This window comes from Lolium rigidum, chromosome 7 (genome assembly GCF_022539505.1).
Source record: "Lolium rigidum isolate FL_2022 chromosome 7, APGP_CSIRO_Lrig_0.1, whole genome shotgun sequence".
Lineage (NCBI taxonomy): Eukaryota > Viridiplantae > Streptophyta > Magnoliopsida > Poales > Poaceae > Lolium > Lolium rigidum.
The window spans coordinates 299,256,246-299,278,745 of NC_061514.1; positions in this window are offsets into that span (position 1 = coordinate 299,256,246).

Below are 22,500 nucleotides of genomic sequence, written 5' to 3' on the forward strand. Positions count from 1 at the left end.
GTTTTGTGAAGCAACCACCAAATTAAAGTTTCACATTGGTACTGACAAGGGTTTAACTTGTCAATGCCTACAGATTGTAGACTAGGGTTTCGCGGAAAGTAGAGGGCAAGTAGATCTCGAAGGTTCAGCCGAAAAGGTGCTCGACTATGAAAAACTAGGGTTTGTGTTGACAATGATTTCGATCCTTTCTTTCTCCCTCGGCTCCCCTTTATATAGGAGGCGGAGCCGAGGTTTTCGTATCGTACAAGTTACAAACAGCGGGAGACATTTGAGTCCTTCCCGTATTATTACAAGACTCTTTATTCCTAATTTATCTCTAACTTCCATATTCGATGTTTATTGGGCTTCCGGGCCTTGTAATCTTCGGGTCGTGGGCCTCCAGATAACCTCGGGTACCTTATTCGGTAGGCCCATTGGGGATGCCTATGTCAGTAGCCCCCCGAGATTATTTCTGTTTAACGTCTATTTTGTACAGGGATGCTGGTAAATGGGGCTGGTTCGTCTGACGGATCAGGTACCAGTTAACTGCCCTTGTGGCAAACCCGCATAAACCTACTTCAAGCTCAAGTCCCTGGACTTAAACTCGGGATACTGGTGTAATTCGACACGCGCCGCTTAAGGACTTATCATAAACCGAATTCCAGTTATATTTTATCGAGTACCTAACGCGTCCGCTCGGATTTTTCTTCGTGTCTGTTGACACAGATAAAGTAGTAGAGCGCATTCGGGTACGATACCACGCCACACAGGATGGATCCTGGGGACTTACCTTCGTAAAATATTACGGCATTCAGAGATTTTACCGCGGCGGACGCGCTCTCAGAATATACTGTCGAGTGCCTTTGTCGGCTGCTAGAATGGTGTATTTACTCGAGTCACATGATGACATAATATCTTGATCTCCCGATGGGAGTACATGATGAGTTATGTATAACTCGAAGATGTGCGATGAAAATCTTCCGATTGTAACTGTATATTGTCCTGATACTCCAATCTTTCTTCTTTCTCATATTTCATCGGGTGCGCGACCAGCGCTCCCGATGGGAGTAGCCCCCGAGGCTACAGCCGAGTGCTTGCACTTGGTTGTAGGCTCAACTTCTATTATCCACCCACTCTATATTTTTAAGTCAAACTTGCTGCTCCCTTTCTTTATTTATTTCATCGGGTGTGCGACCAGCGCTCCCGATGGGAGTAGCCCCCGAGGCTACAGCCGAGTGTTTGCACTTGGTTGTAGGCTCAGCTTTTGCTATTTTGAACAACTCTATATTTTCCCTTTTCACCTTATTCTCTTATCAGAAGTATATACAGTGCTTCTGATAAGAGTAGCCCCTGAGCATATGGACAGATGCTTGCATTTGATCATAGGCTCCCGAAGTTTTTCTGTTGGAGCACTCGAAGTGTTATTGTCACTATATGTAGTGAAACCACTCGAAACTTTCTTGAATGACGTCGCTGCTGACGATAGCCACGACTCCCGCCTTGGAAAGCCATGACTCCTGTCACGTCACTGGGTTGTGGGTCCAAAATTCTGTGCCATCGACACGTCGCGCAAGTGGGGGACACACGTCCTCCGCAATTTCCGGCATGCGTGCAGTAACTTCCGTCCAGTAATTTCAGACTGACAAGACCCTTTTAACCTTTGGACACGCGTAGGGCTTGGAACGGTCGCCCTTATCATCCAACGGCTCGGCGTATCAGCTTCCCTCTATAAATTCGTCGTGTCTTCCTCATTCGTCCCCTTCGTTGCGCCGCACATCTGCTCCTTCTCTCTCTCTCTCTCTCTCCGCCATTGCCGTCCCTTAGAGCTCCAAACGCACTTGCTCTGTTACTGCTACTGCTTCCTTTCGCAACCTGCCGCATGCCTCCACGCACCAAGCGTTGCACATCTCGCGCCCCTGACGCTGGTGAACCCATGGAACAGGCCAAGATCTCTGGGTGGGAGCACTCGAAGCTGACTGCTCAGGACCACAAGATGCTGAAGAAGCTGGGCCGGTTCGACAAGGAGACCGTGCACTTTCCTGGAGACGAGAGTACTCCACATCCTCCTGTCAACTTCCGGGTAACATTCATTGACTTCCTCATCCGCGGCCTTTCTGTCCCTGTCCACGAATTTCTTCGTGGTTTGCTTTTCATCTATGGGATTCAGCTGCACCAGCTGACCCCCAACTCCATTCTTCACATTTCGATATTTATCACTCTCTGCGAGTGTTTCCTGGGCATCCACCCTCACTGGGGCCTTTGGAAATGCATCTTCTATCTCCGACGCAACAACTCGAAAAACGTCGCCTACAATGTAGGTGGCGTTGTTATCTGTGTTCGCCCGGATGTCGATTATTTTGACGTCAAATTCGCTGACTCCGTCCAAGGTTGGCGCAAAAGGTGGCTCTATATCAAAGATGAGTCTTCTGTCGCCCAAGAATACGGCATTGCGCCCTTTGACGCTGATGAAGAAATTCAAAGGCGCAAATCTTGGGATGCTGAAGTAACAGCCGAAGAAAAGGTGGCTACAGAAGCTCTGACCGCCCGCATCCAAGAACTGCAAAACACCGATGGGGCAGAATTGTCGGGTGTGAAGATTATTGCATATTTTCTGCACATCTGTATCCAACCTCTTCAGGCCCGAAAAAATCCCATGTGGATGTATTCAGGTCCCGAAGATTCTGACAGAGTCTCTGCCGAGCTTCCTTTGAAGGACTTGGAAAAACTCGTCCGCCGATTTACTTCGTTGAGCAAGAACAACGAAGTCCCTTCTTCCTGTCGCGTGGTGCCCTTCAGTGGTAGCCACGCTCTTCCCGAAGTAAGTAATTTATCTTCGAGTTGTATAACTATTTTTTCGACTGCTATTTTGTTTTCCTTGTATACTCACTTTCTTTGCCTCTTCTTTGTTTTGCGCTTTGTAGGGTCACCAAATTCTGTCTTCTCTTCCCCCCTTACCTGAAGGTGGAGAGGTGGATGGTCGAGTCATTGTCACCGATGATTCGCAAGAATCTCTTCCTGAGAGTGAAGCCGCGGAATCCCAAAAATCCGCGGGTTCCTCCGAAAAAGAAACAAGGTTAGACCAACATTCTGAGTCTGGCCATTCCATCTCTCCTCCTCTTGCCACTTCTCCTGATGGGCGCGCCAAGAGGATGAGAGATGATGTCACAGATTCTGCCGCGTCCAAACTTGCAGCCGAAGAATCTCCCCCGGATGAAGAAGGTGCCTTCGATCCTTTTGCTGATGCTGGTGCTGTTATGTAATAACCCATAACATAGGAACATCGAAGGGTAGATTTAGAAATGGGATGTGCATTTCATTGCAAAACGAGGGAAATTTTCGAGCCTTATTGCATAAAAACATAAGAGGGATCGAGGTTCTCTCTCATTGCAATTAGGGTTAGGCAATGTGAGTGTTAAGAATTTCGACATGATCTCTTTTGTAACTTATTAATTTTGGGAGATGATTTGAATTGGCAATTCATATTTGAATTCAAACAAAAGAAATAATAGATGAACAATATATAAATGAATTATGAATTCATAATTCAAATCACATCATATATACACACATAATTCAAATCACATTATATATATACACAAATAATTCATAAGTGAATGATAAATTTACAAATAAGCTCATAACCAAAAACTTGAGCTTTATTGATCATACACACACATTACATTGTCTTTACAATATTTATCATACAAGAATTGAATGAAATAATACACAAAATAAAAGAAGATTACAAGAATTGGTTTTTATCCTAGATCCTAAACTAAATGTCTTGGAAGGTTTTGATCTTGGATCATCTTGAGCTTGAAACCTGCAAATAAGAAGAAGAACTAGACAGGGGGTTCAACCAAGTGTCCGGGACACTTGTCCATCGTCCAAAACTTGGCCGAAGCAAGATAGACACCGGCAGACCAAACCTGAGCCACTCATGGGCTCAAGTTTCACCAAAGTACACACACGACTCACGGAGGCTGCTGTGCATCCAATAGCAAGCCAAGCCATGGCTTAGTCACCAAGTCTGGCCAGGCTTGTGTGTCACAGCCAGAGAGAAACATGAGACAGTATATAAGGGTAGAACCATCAGGAATATTTCACAAGTTGACCAGATAAGCAGTCACCAAGCAACCAGCAAGGAACAATGCATAGTTCATCCTGTTCTTGCTCAAGAACAACAAAACCAACCACTGAAACCATCCATCCATCCAAATCAACCAACCAAAACCCAACAGAGACATGGGAACTTAAGCAAGATCACCAGGAGCTAGGAGGAGCAGGGCAAGTAACCAGAAACATCAAGCAACAGTTCAACAGCAACTGAGCATAGCCATCTAGGAGCTGGAACAAGGTATAGCATATACCTGGAGAGGATCCAATGGATCAAATCCATTCTTTAGCATGACACAAGGCATAAGATGAGCAGATGCTCATGGGGTTGTCATCACTTGGTGTTGACCAAGGATTACTGGCAGAAGTGGAGCAGCTAGAGCCCAAAATCATCTAGATACTATTCATGTGCAAATAGACAAGTATAGATGCACAGATAGCAACCAGTAGAGGATCTACAGGTACTAGAAGCTACCAAAAACCACCTAGTGAGATCCTAGCCAAGGAAACCATCAAATTAACCCTTTATTTCTTCACAGGCAAGCATAGTGGCATTCATATCATGTATGATTCCCTACTGTGCAAGCAAAGATGAGTAGCCAACAAGAACTAGCCAAACTATGTGAGCAACCAAGCAGTAGCAAGGCTACTGTGGTCACATCAACCACAAATCCATCCATTAAACCAAAATAATAAGCCATCACTATCCAGAAATGGATTCAGACTTTAATTATCTCCAAATTGATCATGGAGATATCAAATCATATACAACAATGCATATGATCAACACTGCATAAGCAGTTCATGTATAAATAATCCACCAAAGCATACATACACAGTAATCCATGCATTAACAATGCAATAGCATCACTGGGAGGCAATAGTAGCATGAACTATTGCATCCTAGCCATTGGATCTTGTCCAATGAGCTATGGACATCAACAGTAGCACATACACACATGTGCATCAGCTAGAGCAAGTATAAGATACAGCAGTAGCTAGGCTAATCCATTCAATTAGCTAAGAATCAAACCAATAGTTAGCCACTAGCATCTGTTGATCAATTGGATCAATTAGATCAAGCACAAGGCACAGCAAAGCATCACAAGCATGTAGTGATCCAAAAATGCATCAACTGGATAATACACAGGGCACAGGTGAGTATCACTGACACCACAAGTGTCAGCAGTGCTAACCTAGGTTACTAGCAAAGCCATTAGCAAGCAATTGCATAGCACAGAAGCATCACTGGATCGAATAGGATGAAACAAAGTACCAGTAAGCATATGAATAGCACCAGGGCATGAATAGACAGAGTAAGCCTAGCACAGGGGACCAGTAAGAACTACGCAGGCATTAGCATAGCACCAGTAGGCATGGATAGGCAAGCACATGGCATCAGTAGGCTTAGAGAGCAAGCACAGCAAGCACGGCAAGCACAGCCAGCACATCAGCAGCATACGCATAGGAGGGGCCAGTAGGCACAGATCGAGCAGATGGAGAGGATGAAGTTGAGAGGGTAGCAGAAGAGGAGGAGGTTACCTGGTGAGTCATGGAGGCAACCATGGCGGCACGGTGGCACAGGCCAGCCACGGCGGCACCAAACCGCGGCCAGGCAAGTGCCAGACCACACACCACCAGCGTGGAAGGCGGCGAATGCGCAGGAGTGTCAAGGGGGTGCAGATCGACGGAGATCGCCGAGGAACCCGTCGGCGTCTGCGAGGGTCGAGCACGCACACGAGCCGCAGAGGAAGAGGAAGCCAGATCGACGCGGATGAGGAGGTGCGCCGTCTTGCGCTGCGTCGATTGCGACCCACGGCGATCCCTAGCACCATCGGAGACGGCCGGAGCAAAGCGGCGACCATGGCGGCGACGCCATCGCTGTGGGAGTCGCTAGTAGGGTTAGGGTTTGCGCGAGCGTGAGGAAGAGAGGCGAGTGAGGGGTGGGCTGACTCGGTCGGTGTCCACCGAGCCGTTTTGGTCAGGCCCAAGTGGGCTGGCCAATTGGGCCAGAGGGGTATTTTAGTCTTTTTATTTTTTTAAAAAAACCTTTGAATTCTACCAAATTCTAAATAATGATAAATACCTCTAAAAATCCAAGAAAAATGGGGTTAATGAATTAAAAATTATTCTTAACAAGAATAAAATAAGAAATGGAATTTACTACAAAAGTTCAAATTTTGCAATTTTTGAATTTAAATATGAACTTGGGATTTTAAATTTGCAATTTTCCTTTGATCTAAAAATCATAGAAAATTCCAAATGACTTCAAATATTTGTTGTTCAAATATTTTCAAAAGGAATTCTATTATTCCAAGTCTTTTCTTTTTAAGATTTAAGATTTTCCAAAAAGGAAATATCTTAATATTCCAAAATTCCTTTTATTTCCAAAAAGGAGGAAAACTCTATTATTTCAAATTCTTTATTTGAAATAAATATTTTCCAAAGGAAAATTCTATTACTCTTAAATCCTTTTCTTTTTAGGAGAAGAAAACAATGTCAAAGGATTTAAAGAATTTATAAATTACCGCCAGAGGCATAATACTTAACTCAACCTAAATCTTAACCAATATTCCGGGGTAAGAGATTCAACATGAAATAATACACCCATGCATGCATTATTTGGATTTTATAACATTGTCCTTATCAGACAATGATGCTTCTTTACAGAACCCGAGGTCCAGGTTCCATCCAACACATCGAACTGCATTATCTCGCAGTCACCAGGCAAGTTCACCCTTGCTCATGTCATCTTGATTATTTTATATCAATTTACCCGCAAAAGTACTATACTTATCATTCCTGCATTGAAAATCAAATGTTACTTTTCCAATTATGAATATGACTATGTGGTGGGCAATGGAACCATGGTATGTGTTGATATGGTGGAGGTTCCATTGCAAGGGTTCTACTAATATAGGACTAATCACCAATGCCGTCTAGTGATTCTAGCGCCGTACAATTCGCGTTAACCATGAGATCTATAATGGCTCTGGGGAAGTCAGCTGTATCTTTTCCCTCTTGCATATCAACGGACTTGATAGAGCCTGGCTGGGTGTTGGGATAACACCGCAGTAGGTTGGGAAATCCTTTAAAATCCCCATCCTTGTGGATGAGAGGCTCTACCGTCTATGAGGGATTGTCCATAGTACATCGGGGGTAAAGCCGTATGATCGGGAGATGTCTACCGGGGATGTACGGATGGACAAAAGGGTGGGTATGCAGGGTCGCGGAGAAGGCAGTGATTGGCTTGGATCTTACACCTGGCCCCACACCAAGGAAGTGTGGACGAGAAACGCGTCTCGGTTGGTATCAAGGATAAGTTCTCTTATGGGAAAAGTAACGCAGCTGGTATCGGAGCAACTGTTGCGACCTTAGGTTGGAAAAACCTAGTAAAGGGAAAAAACCTGTAGGAGTCAAATAGGAATAGTAAAGAATTCTCTAGAAATATGGTGTTTATTCACTTGAGAATAGCAAAATCATATGTTTTAGTGCGATAATTCTTTATTATAACTATGATGATGCATCATCACTACTAATATTCTACTTATGTATACATCCAAAATGGTGTACACTTTTCCAAAGAGGACATTAAGGAAGGTTGAAGGCTGGCTTGGCGATTATGAGGGAAGTCTTACAGATCTCCTGCGAGGGATGCTGAAGGAACTTCGTTGCGAAACGAGGATTCCTATTCTCAAGTACATCTACTATGATGGCGAGATAGTTGCCAAGTGCAGAGTTTCAGTCCAACTACCTAAGCAACTGGAGATGAGTCGCATTATGCCGTATGGAGAAGCCAAAACACTCACAACGGCGTACCACATGGCTATCTTCAAGACAATTCTCGAACTTAGGCAACACGAATCCGTAGAATTCCTGTGTTGAGAATATTCTCATGTGCCTCATGCCGAGGAAGATGAGGATCCTTCTCTGAATCATCTACTCATGGCACATAAACATCCTAAAGTAGCAGCACAACACATGGACAGCTGCAAGTCCTTGCTGACTACGATGTATTTACTTCACATGAAGATGGTGGAGGAAGTCACACACATGTTAGCTGAGTTCACGGACCCTGACAAAGTCTAGGCTCGAATGCATGATCTTAGGGAACAACCCCAACATACAACACCTTTCTTCAGCCTAAACAGCTACGTAGATTTGAGTGACCAGGTGCCAAAATCAGAACCACTCACACCCAACTTTGTTCCACATTATCCACATGTGTCAGCATCATATGATGCAGGATATGGGGGAGACGCTTCGGGAAACCTAGCTTGCTCGGAGTCACCAATCGAGAACTCGACTGGTTGGCGTTTCGGGGAACCCTTTGGAGATGAAGAAGAACCTATCCCGTGTGATACGGAAGATGAAGGAGGCGAGGTTAACCAGTATATTAACCGACACTACGGGCAGGAAGAGAAAGATTCCAACTCCATTTCTCTTGATTTGGAGATGGGGGTATCAAAGACATCTCAGTATGAGGTAGGTGAAAGTTCCGGAGTGAAGAAGAAGAAAAAGAAGAAGATGAGGGGGCAAGTCGATAGAAACCCTTCATGGATGGCGAATGAGGGAGGTGTGTATCCTACTGGGGATACATACGAGTCACTGTCCAGCTATTTCAGCATGACAGATCTCTGTCTCGGCACTTCGTCCGACTCAGACTATATTCCAACTGGAAGGACATATGTTTCGGACGGTGTTCGGAAGACCAACCGCTGTACCGGATGGACTCCAGGCATGTACACGGAGGCGAACGAAGATGACGAATCTCCGGTGGAGAGGTGCGGTTGCTTAGTGCTCCCGAACGCCACAAGAGGCTCACCTTGAGGTGTGGTTGCTCGATGCACACCAACGCCACAAAGGCCTCACCCCAAGATGCGGTACTCACACCACACACCGAACGCCACGAAGGCGCCTCACCTAAATCTCCGGTGACCCTCGCCACAAAGGCCTAGGTCACGGTTCCACTAAGGGATTTCCTTCGAGGCGGAAACCGGGCCTTACACAAAGATTGGGGCACACATCCACAACTTAATTGGAGGCTCCCAACAAACCGCCACAAAGGCCTAGAATCCGTCTAGGGTTCCAAGAACCCAAGAGTAACAACCTTCTTGCTTTCACCTCCACGAATCACCGTGGAGAACTCAAACCGATGCACCAAATGCAATGGCAAGAACACCACAAAGATGCTCAAGTCCTTCTCTCTCAAATTCCAACAAAGCTACAAAAGCTATTGGGGGAATAAGAGAGGAAGAACAAATAAGAGGAGGAACACCAAATTTCTCCAAGATCTAGATCTAGTGGATTCCCCTCACAAAGAGAGGGATTTGATTGGTAGGAATGTAGATCTAGATCTCCTCTTCCTTTTCCCTCAAAAAGATTCAAGAAGCATAGGAGGAGTAGAGGGAAAGGGAAGCTCTCAAGGTCAACAATGGTGGAGAGCACTTAGGGGAAGAGGTAGCTGCCCAAGGAGGAAGAAGGGGGCTTAAATACCCCCTCCCATCGAAATATGACCGTTTGGGTGTGTTCAGGCCGGATTTTCCGGGCCGGATATTTGCAAAATATCCGGGCCCCAAAAAACGGCTAAGGACATGAGAAAACTGCTCTCAGGATGGGGGCCGGACATTTGGCCGGATATTTGCCCGGATTTGTCCAAAAACCGGATTTTTCCGGGGGGCCGGATTATCCGCCCCAAACTTGGGCCGGAATATCCGCCCCCTAAAACTGGCAGAAACATCAAGCTGAAACGGGCATAACTTTAGCATCCGGACTCCGATTTTGATGATCTTGGGCTTGTTTTAAAGCTAGGAACAAGCTCTACAAGATCATGCAGGAAACCATCATAGTCCAACAAGGGAGGATAGAAACAAATGATGAAAGGTTTGACCTATCTAAAAAAGACATACCGGTAAAACCTCCAATCTTGAAAATGCAACAAGTTGCCGGTGCAAAAACCATTCTTGATGAACTAGAGCTTGTCATGAGAATAAGCACAAGCTCTAAATCATCACATGGATAAGATCCAAATAATAACCAAGAAAGATGATGAACCAAACTCGAAAACGCAACAAGTGATCTATGCAAAATCCGTTTTCGATGAACTAGAGCTTGTCATGAGAATGAGCACAAGCTCTAAAACATCACATGGATAAGGTCCAAATAACAACCAAGAAAGATGATGCAAGGATGCAAAGGTTTGAGCTCTCTCCGAACGATACGATCGAGTTACTCACTCGAGAGCCCTCTTGATAGTACGGCAACTAAACTATAAACCGGTCTCCAACTACACTATGAGACCGGTGAGAAAGAAACCCTATCAAGAGCAAACCTTATACTTGCGCATTCCACTTGAGCTTGATGACGACGATCTTGACCTCAACAAGATGGAACGCCTTTCTTGCTTGTGCTTGCTTGACGAAGTCTTGTAGATTGCTCCCCCATAAACCACCATGGGAGAGCTTCTTCTTCGGCGCATCTTCACATAACCATGACCACCATGTGGATTGCTCCCCATAATCCACCATGGGAGAGCTTCTTCTTCGGCGCATCTTCACATATCCATGATCACCATATTGATGGCTAGACTCAAGCAAAGGATCTCTTCGAGATGGCTCATCTTGAACTTGCACATCATTTCTCCATGGCAAGCTTCAAGCTTATGAACTCTTCGAGTTGGCTCATCTTGAACTTGCACTTCATTTCTTCATTCTTCATCATGTTGATGTCTTGAAGTAACTTGAGGGCTCACTTCATCTTCATCTTCAAGACATACTTGACACTTGATATCCTTCATCAATTTCTTCTTATTGCAACCTTGAAACCAACATATGGTTCAAGAATTGCCTATGGACAACTCCTACAAATATAACTCAATGCAAACATTAGTCCATATGGATTGTCATTAATTACCAAAACCACACATGGGGGCTCCATGCACTTTCAATCTCCCCCATTTTGGTAATTGATGACAATCTCTTTGAGAGGGTTTATATAAGGAATTTAAGTAACAAATAAGTTGAATATATAGAGCAAACTCCCCCATAATATATGCATGTGTGAATGATCTTGACTTTCATTGCATATATTGGCATTCAAATCCTAGTGGAGTTTCCTCTAAATATTCAACTATGCAAAGCAACAAGATGCAATGCAATAAAGGCACATGCTTAAGCACAAAGCAAAGACATAACCAAATTCCCTTAAACCCTCCAAACTTCTCCCCCATTGGCACCAATTGCCGAAATGGGTGAAAAATTTAGAAGGCCAATATAGTGAGAGTTCCTCCATAGCGTGTGCATTTCTCATAATTTGAGTGGAATCAAATGCACATATCCAATGACGAATATTCGGAAGGAATCACACTATAGATAGGATCAAAGATTGCAAAAAGATAACAAAGTCAAGAAGCTTCAACAAATGAAGCAAGCAACCAAATGAACCACAAAGAGGATACCAAAAGAAAGATAGATATTATGATAAGATCAAGAAGATTGCTCTAAATAATATGAGGAAGCTCCCCAAGGTTTGTGCACAAAACTAGACAATTTGCATTGGAGTATAAAGTGCACAAACATGGAATCATCACTCCCATAATATCATTCAAAAACAAAAGATACCAAGTGAATCAAACTCTAATGATCACCACAAGATAGTGCTCTAAATCAAATGAGGAAGCTCCCCAATGTACATGCATAAAATAAAATGTTGCATTTGAATACAATATGCATAACATGGAATCCTCACTCCCTCATTTAAAACACAAACATTTGTAATAGATCATAGATAGAAAAGTAAGCTAAACACTTGCAACAAACAAATAGTTGAGCAACAAGTAAGAGGCACCATAATAAAAAGGCTCAACCAAGAGGATATGTGAAAGACATGATAAAGCATATTATAAGACTATTACAAGGATGAGCAAAAAGCATCATCATAGTCTTCAATGAATTATATTGCTTAGCATGACCAATCAACACGCAATAAATAAATAAGATATCAAAAGGAGATGTATCATCTCTTATGTGTATAAGTTTCTCTAAGTGGGCAATATCACAAAGATATTTATCCACAAAGAAACATGCACACATAAAATAGATACGCAAGAAAAATAGTATGATATCCAAGACGAAGTCATGCAATATACCAATAAGAATTTTTGCTTAATAGCATGGCCAAAGGCTCAATTTTATCTTATTGTACATTCATGAACTTCAACCACAAACAACTAAAATACATCACAAATATCAACAAGGGATAGAAGATAGTTGGGATGCATTTGAGAAAGGCAACAAGTATCACAAACGGGGATACCAAAAGAAGTAACTAAATTTGCACTTTCATCTATATTGCACATGTGAGAGCCTTGAGGAATTGATATGCAACAAAATTGCTAGATAGGCATAGTTGGGATGGATGAATCATGAGCATGATTTAAAATACTTCCCAACAAATGCACTCATCTCAAATTACTCACATTCACAATAAAGAGGTTTCATTAAGACTTTTGCAAGAAGCACAACATTTGCAAATCAAGAGATTCATGCCAAGATGCAACCATAAGGTTGGATACAAGAAAAGTATGCATGAGAAGATACTTGTTACCAAGATAGCATTGGTGTGGATGTAGTAGATATGTGTTCGTTGATCATCCTAGCTTGCCTCAAGTTACCATTGAGTCACCACTTCTTTCCAAGAGTGAGACAAGCATCCAATGCATATCCATTGTACCTAACACAAAGGTAAGTACAAAATGGTCCCCAAACTAATTGGGTCCGAAGTAGTTAGACACACTACAACATATAGGACAAACTCCACAATTCTATGTGCATATAGATATGAAATTGAATTTCATGCACATCTTAGTCAAATTAGGATTTGATGGAGTTTACCCTATATATTGGATCAAAGAAAGTGACACATGCCATAAGATATACATATATTAAATATGCATGCACAATACTTTCAAGAACCAAAGGAAGATACAATTTGGACAAAACACCAAATAAACCAAGAGACAATGGTTGTCCAAATTATATCAAAGAATCAAATCAACACAAGATTGACTCCAAAGACTTATCTCATTATAAGAAGCTAATTAAACCTAAGCACAAAGGAATGAGATAACCAACTCCCAAGAGAGCAAGGTTCCAACAAATAAACCAAACCCTCGACACTTTTTATGATGGCACAAAGTACCAAAAAAAATTATGTCTCCCAAAACCAATTTTTGATAAAGATCAAGAGAAGTTTAAGCATTATAACAAATATAGGAGAGCTCCCCCAAGATTAGTGCATTATCTAGGATTTAGTATATGGATACAAAATGCACAAAACTAGGATCATCACGCTACCTATATCTACTAAAAATGCTAAGAAAGTTTGAATAGACAAATTAGATCCATAAGATGCAAGGAAGACACATGGGAGTCAAAGCACAACAAATTCATGGCAATAAATAAGGCAATATAAATACAAGAGCCAATGTAGATATGATCAATAAATATCTACCTCATAATTGATTACCAATTGTCCTAGGACAAGAGGTATTAGGAAATATTTCCCGGTGGTAGTTTGTAAGTATACATAAGATCATATTTACAACGAACAAAGCATATGGTAAAAGATAAGAGTTAACCATCATGCAAAGATAGTTTCTTGATAGCTTCAATTAGTCATACCAACATGCAAAGCAATTAATAGTATTTATACCAACATGCAAAGCAATTAATAGTATTCATACCAACATGCAAAGCAATTAATAGTATGACTTGAAGCACATGGTTTTCCAAAAATGTATTGAGGGACACGTTGTGAAAAACAATGCCAAGAAAAACTTTCACAAAGAAGATCCACAAAGATATTAGCAATGAAGCCATTTAAGCAAATTGGAGCTTGTTTGAGCAAACATGCCACATAGGAGAGAGATAATTTACGGTATCAATTCTATGTGACACAACCTCAAATGTTCACATTTTCTAGGCTTGTAATATGCACAAAGTTTATTACTCCCCCATAATGTGATAAGGAATTTATTTTCACAAGAGGCAAAAAGGATCCAAGTAGAGATATTAATGGACATTAGAATTTGAATTTCTCATGAAGATGACATACCACATAGAGTCTAGATAATCTCGCAATATCAATTCTAAGTGATATTCCTCATGTACACACTTTGTTTAGGATCATGAAATTCCCAAAGGAATATCACTCCCCCAAAATGGGATAGTCCATTAATCGCTCATAAGAGCCATATAAGATACAACAAGATGCAAAGAGGCTCCAACACAAACACAAATACATGGTGTGCAACCCAACATGCATAGACTTGATTTCTCAAGCAAAAACAAGTAGGAAGCACACCATATACAAACACATGTTATTAACAAAACTAACATATGCAAAGGGGCGAGTAACTTTCAATATAAATGAGTTGAGAACATGTTACCGCAAGGAGGAACATTGAATATATGATAGAAGCAAGATAACCAAAAGACTTGGCTTGAGATAATATAAATGATGAAGATCCCTTAATTCTTCATGATGTAGCCAAGTCTCCAATGCCCTCCAACAAGCACCTATTGATCAAGTTTTGGATTGTTGGTCCCCAACTAAGTTGGGTCCTAAGAGGTTAGTCACAATAGGCTTGGCAACCCAAATGGTTCTTTTCTTGACACCACTTTGGGCACCAACAAATTTGGCAAACACATTGCCACCCTCATCCTTACGAAGAGAATAAACATCATCAATGGTGATAGAGTAGGATGAGGTACCAATAGTGCAAAAGGAGGAGATGTGGCCCTTCTCACGGCATATGTAGCAAGTTCTTTTCTTCTCCTTCTTCTCACTAGATTTCTCCACAATGGGAGCATTGGCTTGATTCTTCTTGGGAAGTGGAATTTCTTCAACTTGAGGTTGAATATGACTTTGAGCTTGAGGCCGCTTCCCTTTTTGCTTCTTCTTCAAAGGGCAAGATCTAACATGGTGCCCTTCAATTTTGCACTTGAAGCAAACAATCTTGGCCGGGTCTTTGACTTGTACTTGGCCCTTCTTGTTCTTGTTCTTGTTGTTGTTGTTGTTGTTGTTGTTGGACTTGTTCTTGTTGTTGGATTTGAATCCAAGTCCACTCTTGTCATTGGGGGATTGTTGCACACTTAACATCGTGTCAAGTTTGCATTTCCCTTCATGACTCTTTACCAAGTCGGTCTTCAAAGAAGTAACTTGGGCCTTGAGCTCTTTGATTTCCTCTACATGGTTAGTAACAACACAAGTACTAGAGGAAGTAGAACCTTCATTGTTAGAGCAACAAGGCAAGGAAGATAATTCATCACAAGATTTAGCAATACTATGAGTGGATGAATTACTAGGACTAGCACATGGCAATATAGCTTTTTGGGTAGTAGTGCTAGTATCCACATGAGGCTCACAAGGTGTTGCCTTTGATATGATAGCCTCATGAGCTAACTTTAGCCTATCATGGGAGGCTAGAAGATCCTCATGGGAGCTAGAAAGCTTTCCATGATTTTCTTCCAATTTCCCATAATTGCTAGTTAGCAATTCAAGTTGAGCCCTTAGCTCAACATTCTCCTTCAAGATAGATGCTTCACAAGAAGTAGAGTTAGTAGCACAAGCATCATCACAAGACATATTAAGAAGAGAGGGTAACATAGCATGCTCTTTTAAATATGAAGCTTGTAGTTGCTCATATGACTTGGTGAGGATAGAGTGTTCGCTCTCCAAGGCCTTGTGGGCCTTGTCTAGATCATCTAGATCCTTAACAAGTTTATCATGACCAACACCAACTTTGAACTTTTCATTTTTAAGCAATTTTAATTTAGCTTTAGCATGGTCTCTTTCTTTAGTGAGTTTAGCAAATATTTCATTTTGAGACACCTCAAGGGTTTGAAGTTGCTCCTCAAGAGAGGCTACGGTCTCTTGTTCTTCTTCAAGATCATTCTTTAATGATGCTACATCATCGGCATACTCTCGTTCAAGAGCACCCTTTTTATCAATGGTGTTCTCATGCATCCAAATAAGTTTTTGGCTCTCAATAGCGGTAGTCAAGATTTCAAAGAAGTGAGAGCTAGCAATTTTATCTTTGTAAAGAACCTTGAATACACTCTCACCTTTATCGCGTAGAGAGACAACCCAATCCTCTTCTTCATATTCATCCTCATTCTTATCACCACGAGACATATTAGGTTCCATGGTAGGAGGTACCGTGGAACCCTTGGCCATAAGGCATATATGAGGACCGTGAGATAAAGATGAGGAGTTACTTGAGGCTCCTTTCAAGATCTTGTCTTGACCAATAGAATCTTTGGTTTCCTCTACATTGTTAGACACACAACAACTAGAGGAAATAGAATCATTTTTATCATGGCCACAAGACAATGCAAGCATATCATCATTAGATTTTTTGAAGCAACTTACACATGATATGCAAGGACTATCAACACAAGCATGTAAATCATTTCTAGTGCTAGATGTGTTTAAGTCCAAAGATGAAGCATTGCAATGAGATAGAGATGAAGAATCATCAATAGTAAGCTCAATATCAATATTGCAATTTTCATCACCACTCACCATATCATTACCTTGTGTCTTACCACACTTTGGTGAAGTGGATGAAGATGAGAACTCATCACGGCCGGAAGTGGAAGCAAAACAATCATCCTCAATGATAGTGGACACATCATATTTATCTTGAAGCTTTGTCCATAATTCATGAGCGCTCCCAAAAGGCATGATTGAAGAAGTAACTACATTGCTCACAACAATGGAAAACACATGAGAAGCAAGAGCATCGAGACAAGAGTTTTTCTCCTCCTCAAGAGATAAATTTTGTGGATCCTTAGGAGAAGAAAAACCCATGTCAAGAAATCGCTCCATGTCCGGGGACATACGCCGTAAAATATTAAGCACATAAATTTTCCATAGATCATAATTTGTGCCATCAAATATAAACAAGTTATTGTGCGCTAATCCCCTAACCGACATCTTTACTCTCAAGGCGGTGAAGCCTAAGAATGAGAGACCTTGCTCTGATACCAATTGAAAGGACACGGATGTCGCCTAGAGGGGGGTGAATAGGCGATTTAAAACTTTTACGAGATGGGCTTAACAAATGCGGAATAAAACTAGCGTTTACTTTGTCAAGCCCAAAGCCTATATACTATGGTTCACCTATGTGCACCAACAACTTATTCTAAGCAAGAGTTCACCTATGTGCACCAACAACTTATGCTAAGCAATACAAGCAAGTATGTGATAGCAAGATATATATAACTTCAAGCACGATGGCTATCACAAGGTAAAGTGCATAAGTAAAGAGCTCGGGTATAGAGATAACCGAGGCACGCGGGAGACGATGATTTATCCCGGAGTTCACACTCTTGCGAGTGCTAATCTCCGGTGGAGAGGTGCGGTTGCTTAGTGCTCCCGAACGCCACAAGAGGCTCACCTTGAGGTGTGGTTGCTCGATGCACACCAACGCCACAAAGGCCTCACCCCAAGATGCGGTACTCACACCACACACCGAACGCCACGAAGGCGCCTCACCTAAATCTCCGGTGACCCTCGCCACAAAGGCCTAGGTCACGGTTCCACTAAGGGATTTCCTTCGAGGCGGAAACCGGGCCTTACACAAAGATTGGGGCACACATCCACAACTTAATTGGAGGCTCCCAACAAACCGCCACAAAGGCCTAGAATCCGTCTAGGGTTCCAAGAACCCAAGAGTAACAACCTTCTTGCTTTCACCTCCACGAATCACCGTGGAGAACTCAAACCGATGCACCAAATGCAATGGCAAGAACACCACAAAGATGCTCAAGTCCTTCTCTCTCAAATTCCAACAAAGCTACAAAAGCTATTGGGGGAATAAGAGAGGAAGAACAAATAAGAGGAGGAACACCAAATTTCTCCAAGATCTAGATCTAGTGGATTCCGCTCACAAAGAGAGGGATTTGATTGGTAGGAATGTAGATCTAGATCTCCTCTTCCTTTTCCCTCAAAAAGATTCAAGAAGCATAGGAGGAGTAGAGGGAAAGGGAAGCTCTCAAGGTCAACAATGGTGGAGAGCACTTAGGGGAAGAGGTAGCTGCCCAAGGAGGAAGAAGGGGGCTTAAATACCCCCTCCCATCGAAATATGACCGTTTGGGTGTGTTCAGGCCGGATTTTCCGGGCCGGATATTTGCAAAATATCCGGGCCCCAAAAACGGCTAAGGACATGAGAAAACTGCTCTCGGGATGGGGGCCGGACATTTGGCCGGATATTTGCCCGGATTTGTCCAAAAACCGGATTTTTCCGGGGGCCGGATTATCCGCCCCAAACTTGGGCCGGAATATCCGCCCCCTAAAAACTAGCGAAACATCAAGCCGAAACGGGCATAACTTTAGCATCCGGACTCCGATTTTGATGATCTTGGGCTTGTTTTAAAGCTAGGAACAAGCTCTACAAGATCATGCAGGAAACCATCATAGTCCAACAAGGGAGGATAGAAACAAATGATGAAAGGTTTGACCTATCTAAAAAAGACATACCGGTAAAACCTCCAATCTTGAAAATGCAACAAGTTGCCGGTGCAAAAACCATTCTTGATGAACTAGAGCTTGTCATGAGAATAAGCACAAGCTCTAAATCATCACATGGATAAGATCCAAATAATAACCAAGAAAGATGATGAACCAAACTCGAAAACGCAACAAGTGATCTATGCAAAATCCGTTTTCGATGAACTAGAGCTTGTCATGAGAATGAGCACAAGCTCTAAAACATCACATGGATAAGGTCCAAATAACAACCAAGAAAGATGATGCAAGGATGCAAAGGTTTGAGCTCTCTCCGAACGATACGATCGAGTTACTCACTCGAGAGCCCTCTTGATAGTACGGCAACTAAACTATAAACCGGTCTCCAACTACACTATGAGACCGGTGAGAAAGAAACCCTATCAAGAGCAAACCTTATACTTGCGCATTCCACTTGAGCTTGATGACGACGATCTTGACCTCAACAAGATGGAACGCCTTTCTTGCTTGTGCTTGCTTGACGAAGTCTTGTAGATTGCTCCCCCATAAACCACCATGGGAGAGCTTCTTCTTCGACGCATCTTCACATAACCATGACCACCATGTGGATTGCTCCCCCATAATCCACCATGGGAGAGCTTCTTCTTCGGCGCATCTTCACATATCCATGATCACCATATTGATGGCTAGACTCAAGCAAAGGATCTCTTCGAGATGGCTCATCTTGAACTTGCACATCATTTCTCCATGGCAAGCTTCAAGCTTATGAACTCTTCGAGTTGGCTCATCTTGAACTTGCACTTCATTTCTTCATTCTTCATCATGTTGATGTCTTGAAGTAACTTGAGGGCTCACTTCATCTTCATCTTCAAGACATACTTGACACTTGATATCCTTCATCAATTTCTTCTTATTGCAACCTTGAAGCCAACATATGGTTCAAGAATTGCCTATGGACAACTCCTACAAATATAACTCAATGCAAACATTAGTCCATATGGATTGTCATTAATTACCAAAACCACACATGGGGGCTCCATGCACTTTCAGGCGTGCCTCGTCTCCGTCACGTAGGTGGAAGCGAAGATGTTGAGGGAGGCCACAACGGCGACCGACCACGCCGCCGAGCAGGCCGCAGCCGCGGTGGATGCCGCGATCCGCGAGGCGATCGCGAGGTCGCTAAACGACCTCGTCCCTGCCGACAACGCCCTCCCCATGGACGCGGCTCTCGCCTGGTCCAGGCAGGAGTGGGAGAGGGAGGAGGCGGAGCAGTAGCACCGGCTTCTGGAGGAGGCGGCCGCGCGGCGCGGCGCCGCACCCGCGCCACTCATCAAGCTGGAAGATAGCAGCGACAACCAGTGGTATCGACCGACGCCATCGCCGCCATGCTTCGGCGACCCTAGCCAGGGTTCTAGCCGTTGGGGAGCCCCCGGCCCGAGCAGCAGCCAGCAGGCGCCGCCCGAGGATGACGGTGACTACGACGACGACGGCGGCGACTACACGGCGTTCTACCGCCATTTCGGCATGTAGAACACCGTGTTTATATGTTTAGTTAATATTTCCTCTAGCCGAATTCAAATATATTACGAATTCGGTCTATATATGTACGAACTCGCCTATATGTTAAATATCTCTTAATTTAGGCTAAGATTGAACGATTTTAGTCGTGTTCTGTTTGAATTCGCCATATCGCCAGGATTTTCCTGAACTCGCCGCTGGAAAACTAGGCCGCCCCAAACGAAAATTTACATCCATCCGATCCTATTTAGCGCCGGATTTTGGCCTCGAGAGCCTAATGAGTGTAGATGCTCTTAGGAACGAAATGAGAAAATTTTGACAAAATGGACCACATGCCCCCAATGAATTGTCAAAAAGGACCACCCGTGAATGAAATTATCAAAAAAGACCACCTTGCTGTGGCGGCAGGGGCTGCCAGGCGACACGTGGCACATGCCGCCACAGCCCCTGGCGGCAGGATGGCGTGGGGCGGCACCCCTGCTCCACGAACTGTTCGAGCGCGAGGGGCGGAATATCGCATGCAAGAACCGGGGAGATTGAAGTCTTTAATGCTCAAATTCCCCATTCATGAGCTTCCTGGTAATATTATTATTGATAATTTCTATGCAAGACTTTCTTTTCAAGACAAGACCTTGCTGGATACTTCTTGTTCTGGATCATTTACACGCAACAAAGAAGAGTTTAAAAGGGACCTTCTTGATCGGATCCAAGAAAATACTGAAGGTTGGGAGAACGACAAAGATAGAGAATCAGGTATAATTTATGATTATAAATGCATTGAAGCTTTTATGGATACTGATACATTTCGTAATATTAGTGCTACATATGGTCTTGATTCTCAAGTTGCTTGCAAACCTTTATAAAGCTTTTGCTTCTCATTATGAATTGCCTAAGAAGAATTTTGATAAGTATCATGAACCGTACAAAGATAAAATTGATTCATCTATTAATAAGTGTGTTGTAATTGAAACTGCTGATCGTGTTATTCCTGAAGCTTATATTGAAAAAACTCCTTTTCCTGCTAAAATGAGGGAGTACTCTGTTATAAATAGTGCGGTTCATAAAAGTGAAAAGAAACCTAGAGAACCCGAAGAACAAATAAAAGTTGAACCTGCTGTTGCAATTGTTAAAGATCTTGTGACTGAAAATGTAGAGGATGGTCATATTATTTTCTGTGAAGATGCTTCTAATATTGTTTCACATCCTAATAAACCCAAACAAGCTAGTGTTCCTATGCTATCTCGTTAAAATTGGTGATCATTGCTATTATGGTTTATGTGATATTGGTGCAAGTGTTAGTGCTATACCTTATGAGCTATACACGGAGATTATGCACGAAATTGATTCTTGTGAACTTGAAGATATTGATGTGGTTATTCAGCTGGCTAATAGAGAAACTATTTCTCCAATTGGTATTGTTCGAGATGTGGAAGTTCTATGTGGTAAGATTAAATATCCTGCTGACTTTTTGGTACTTGGTTCTCGCTGCTAGTGATTATTGTCCTATCATTTTTGGTAGACCTTTTCTAAATACTTGTGGAGCTATTATAGATTGCAAGAAAGAGAAAATTTTGACTAAATTTGCTGGTGAATCTTATGAGTTTAACTTCTCTAAATTTACTAAAACTCCTTATAAAGCTGATTTGCCGACAACGCCCTCCCCATGGACGCGGCTCTCGCCTGGTCCAGGCAGGAGTGGGAGAGGGAGGAGGCGGAGCAGTAGCACCGGCTTCTGGAGGAGGCGGCCGCGCGGCGCGGCGCCGCACCCGCGCCACTCATCAAGCTGGAAGATAGCAGCGACAACCAGTGGTATCGACCGACGCCATCGCCGCCATGCTTCGGCGACCCTAGCCAGGGTTCTAGCCGTTGGGGAGCCCCCGGCCCGAGCAGCAGCCAGCAGGCGCCGCCCGAGGATGACGGTGACTACGACGACGACGGCGGCGACTACACGGCGTTCTACCGCCATTTCGGCATGTAGAACACCGTGTTTATATGTTTAGTTAATATTTCCTCTAGCCGAATTCAAATATATTACGAATTCGGTCTATATATGTACGAACTCGCCTATATGTTAAATATCTCTTAATTTAGGCTAAGATTGAACGATTTTAGTCGTGTTCTGTTTGAATTCGCCATATCGCCAGGATTTTCCTGAACTCGCCGCTGGAAAACTAGGCCGCCCCAAACGAAAATTTGCATCCATCCGATCCTATTTAGCGCCGGATTTTGGCCTCGAGAGCCTAATGAGTGTAGATGCTCTTAAGAACGAAATGAGAAAATTTTGACAAAATGGACCACATGCCCCCAATGAATTGTCAAAAAGGACCACCCGTGAATGAAATTATCAAAAAAGAC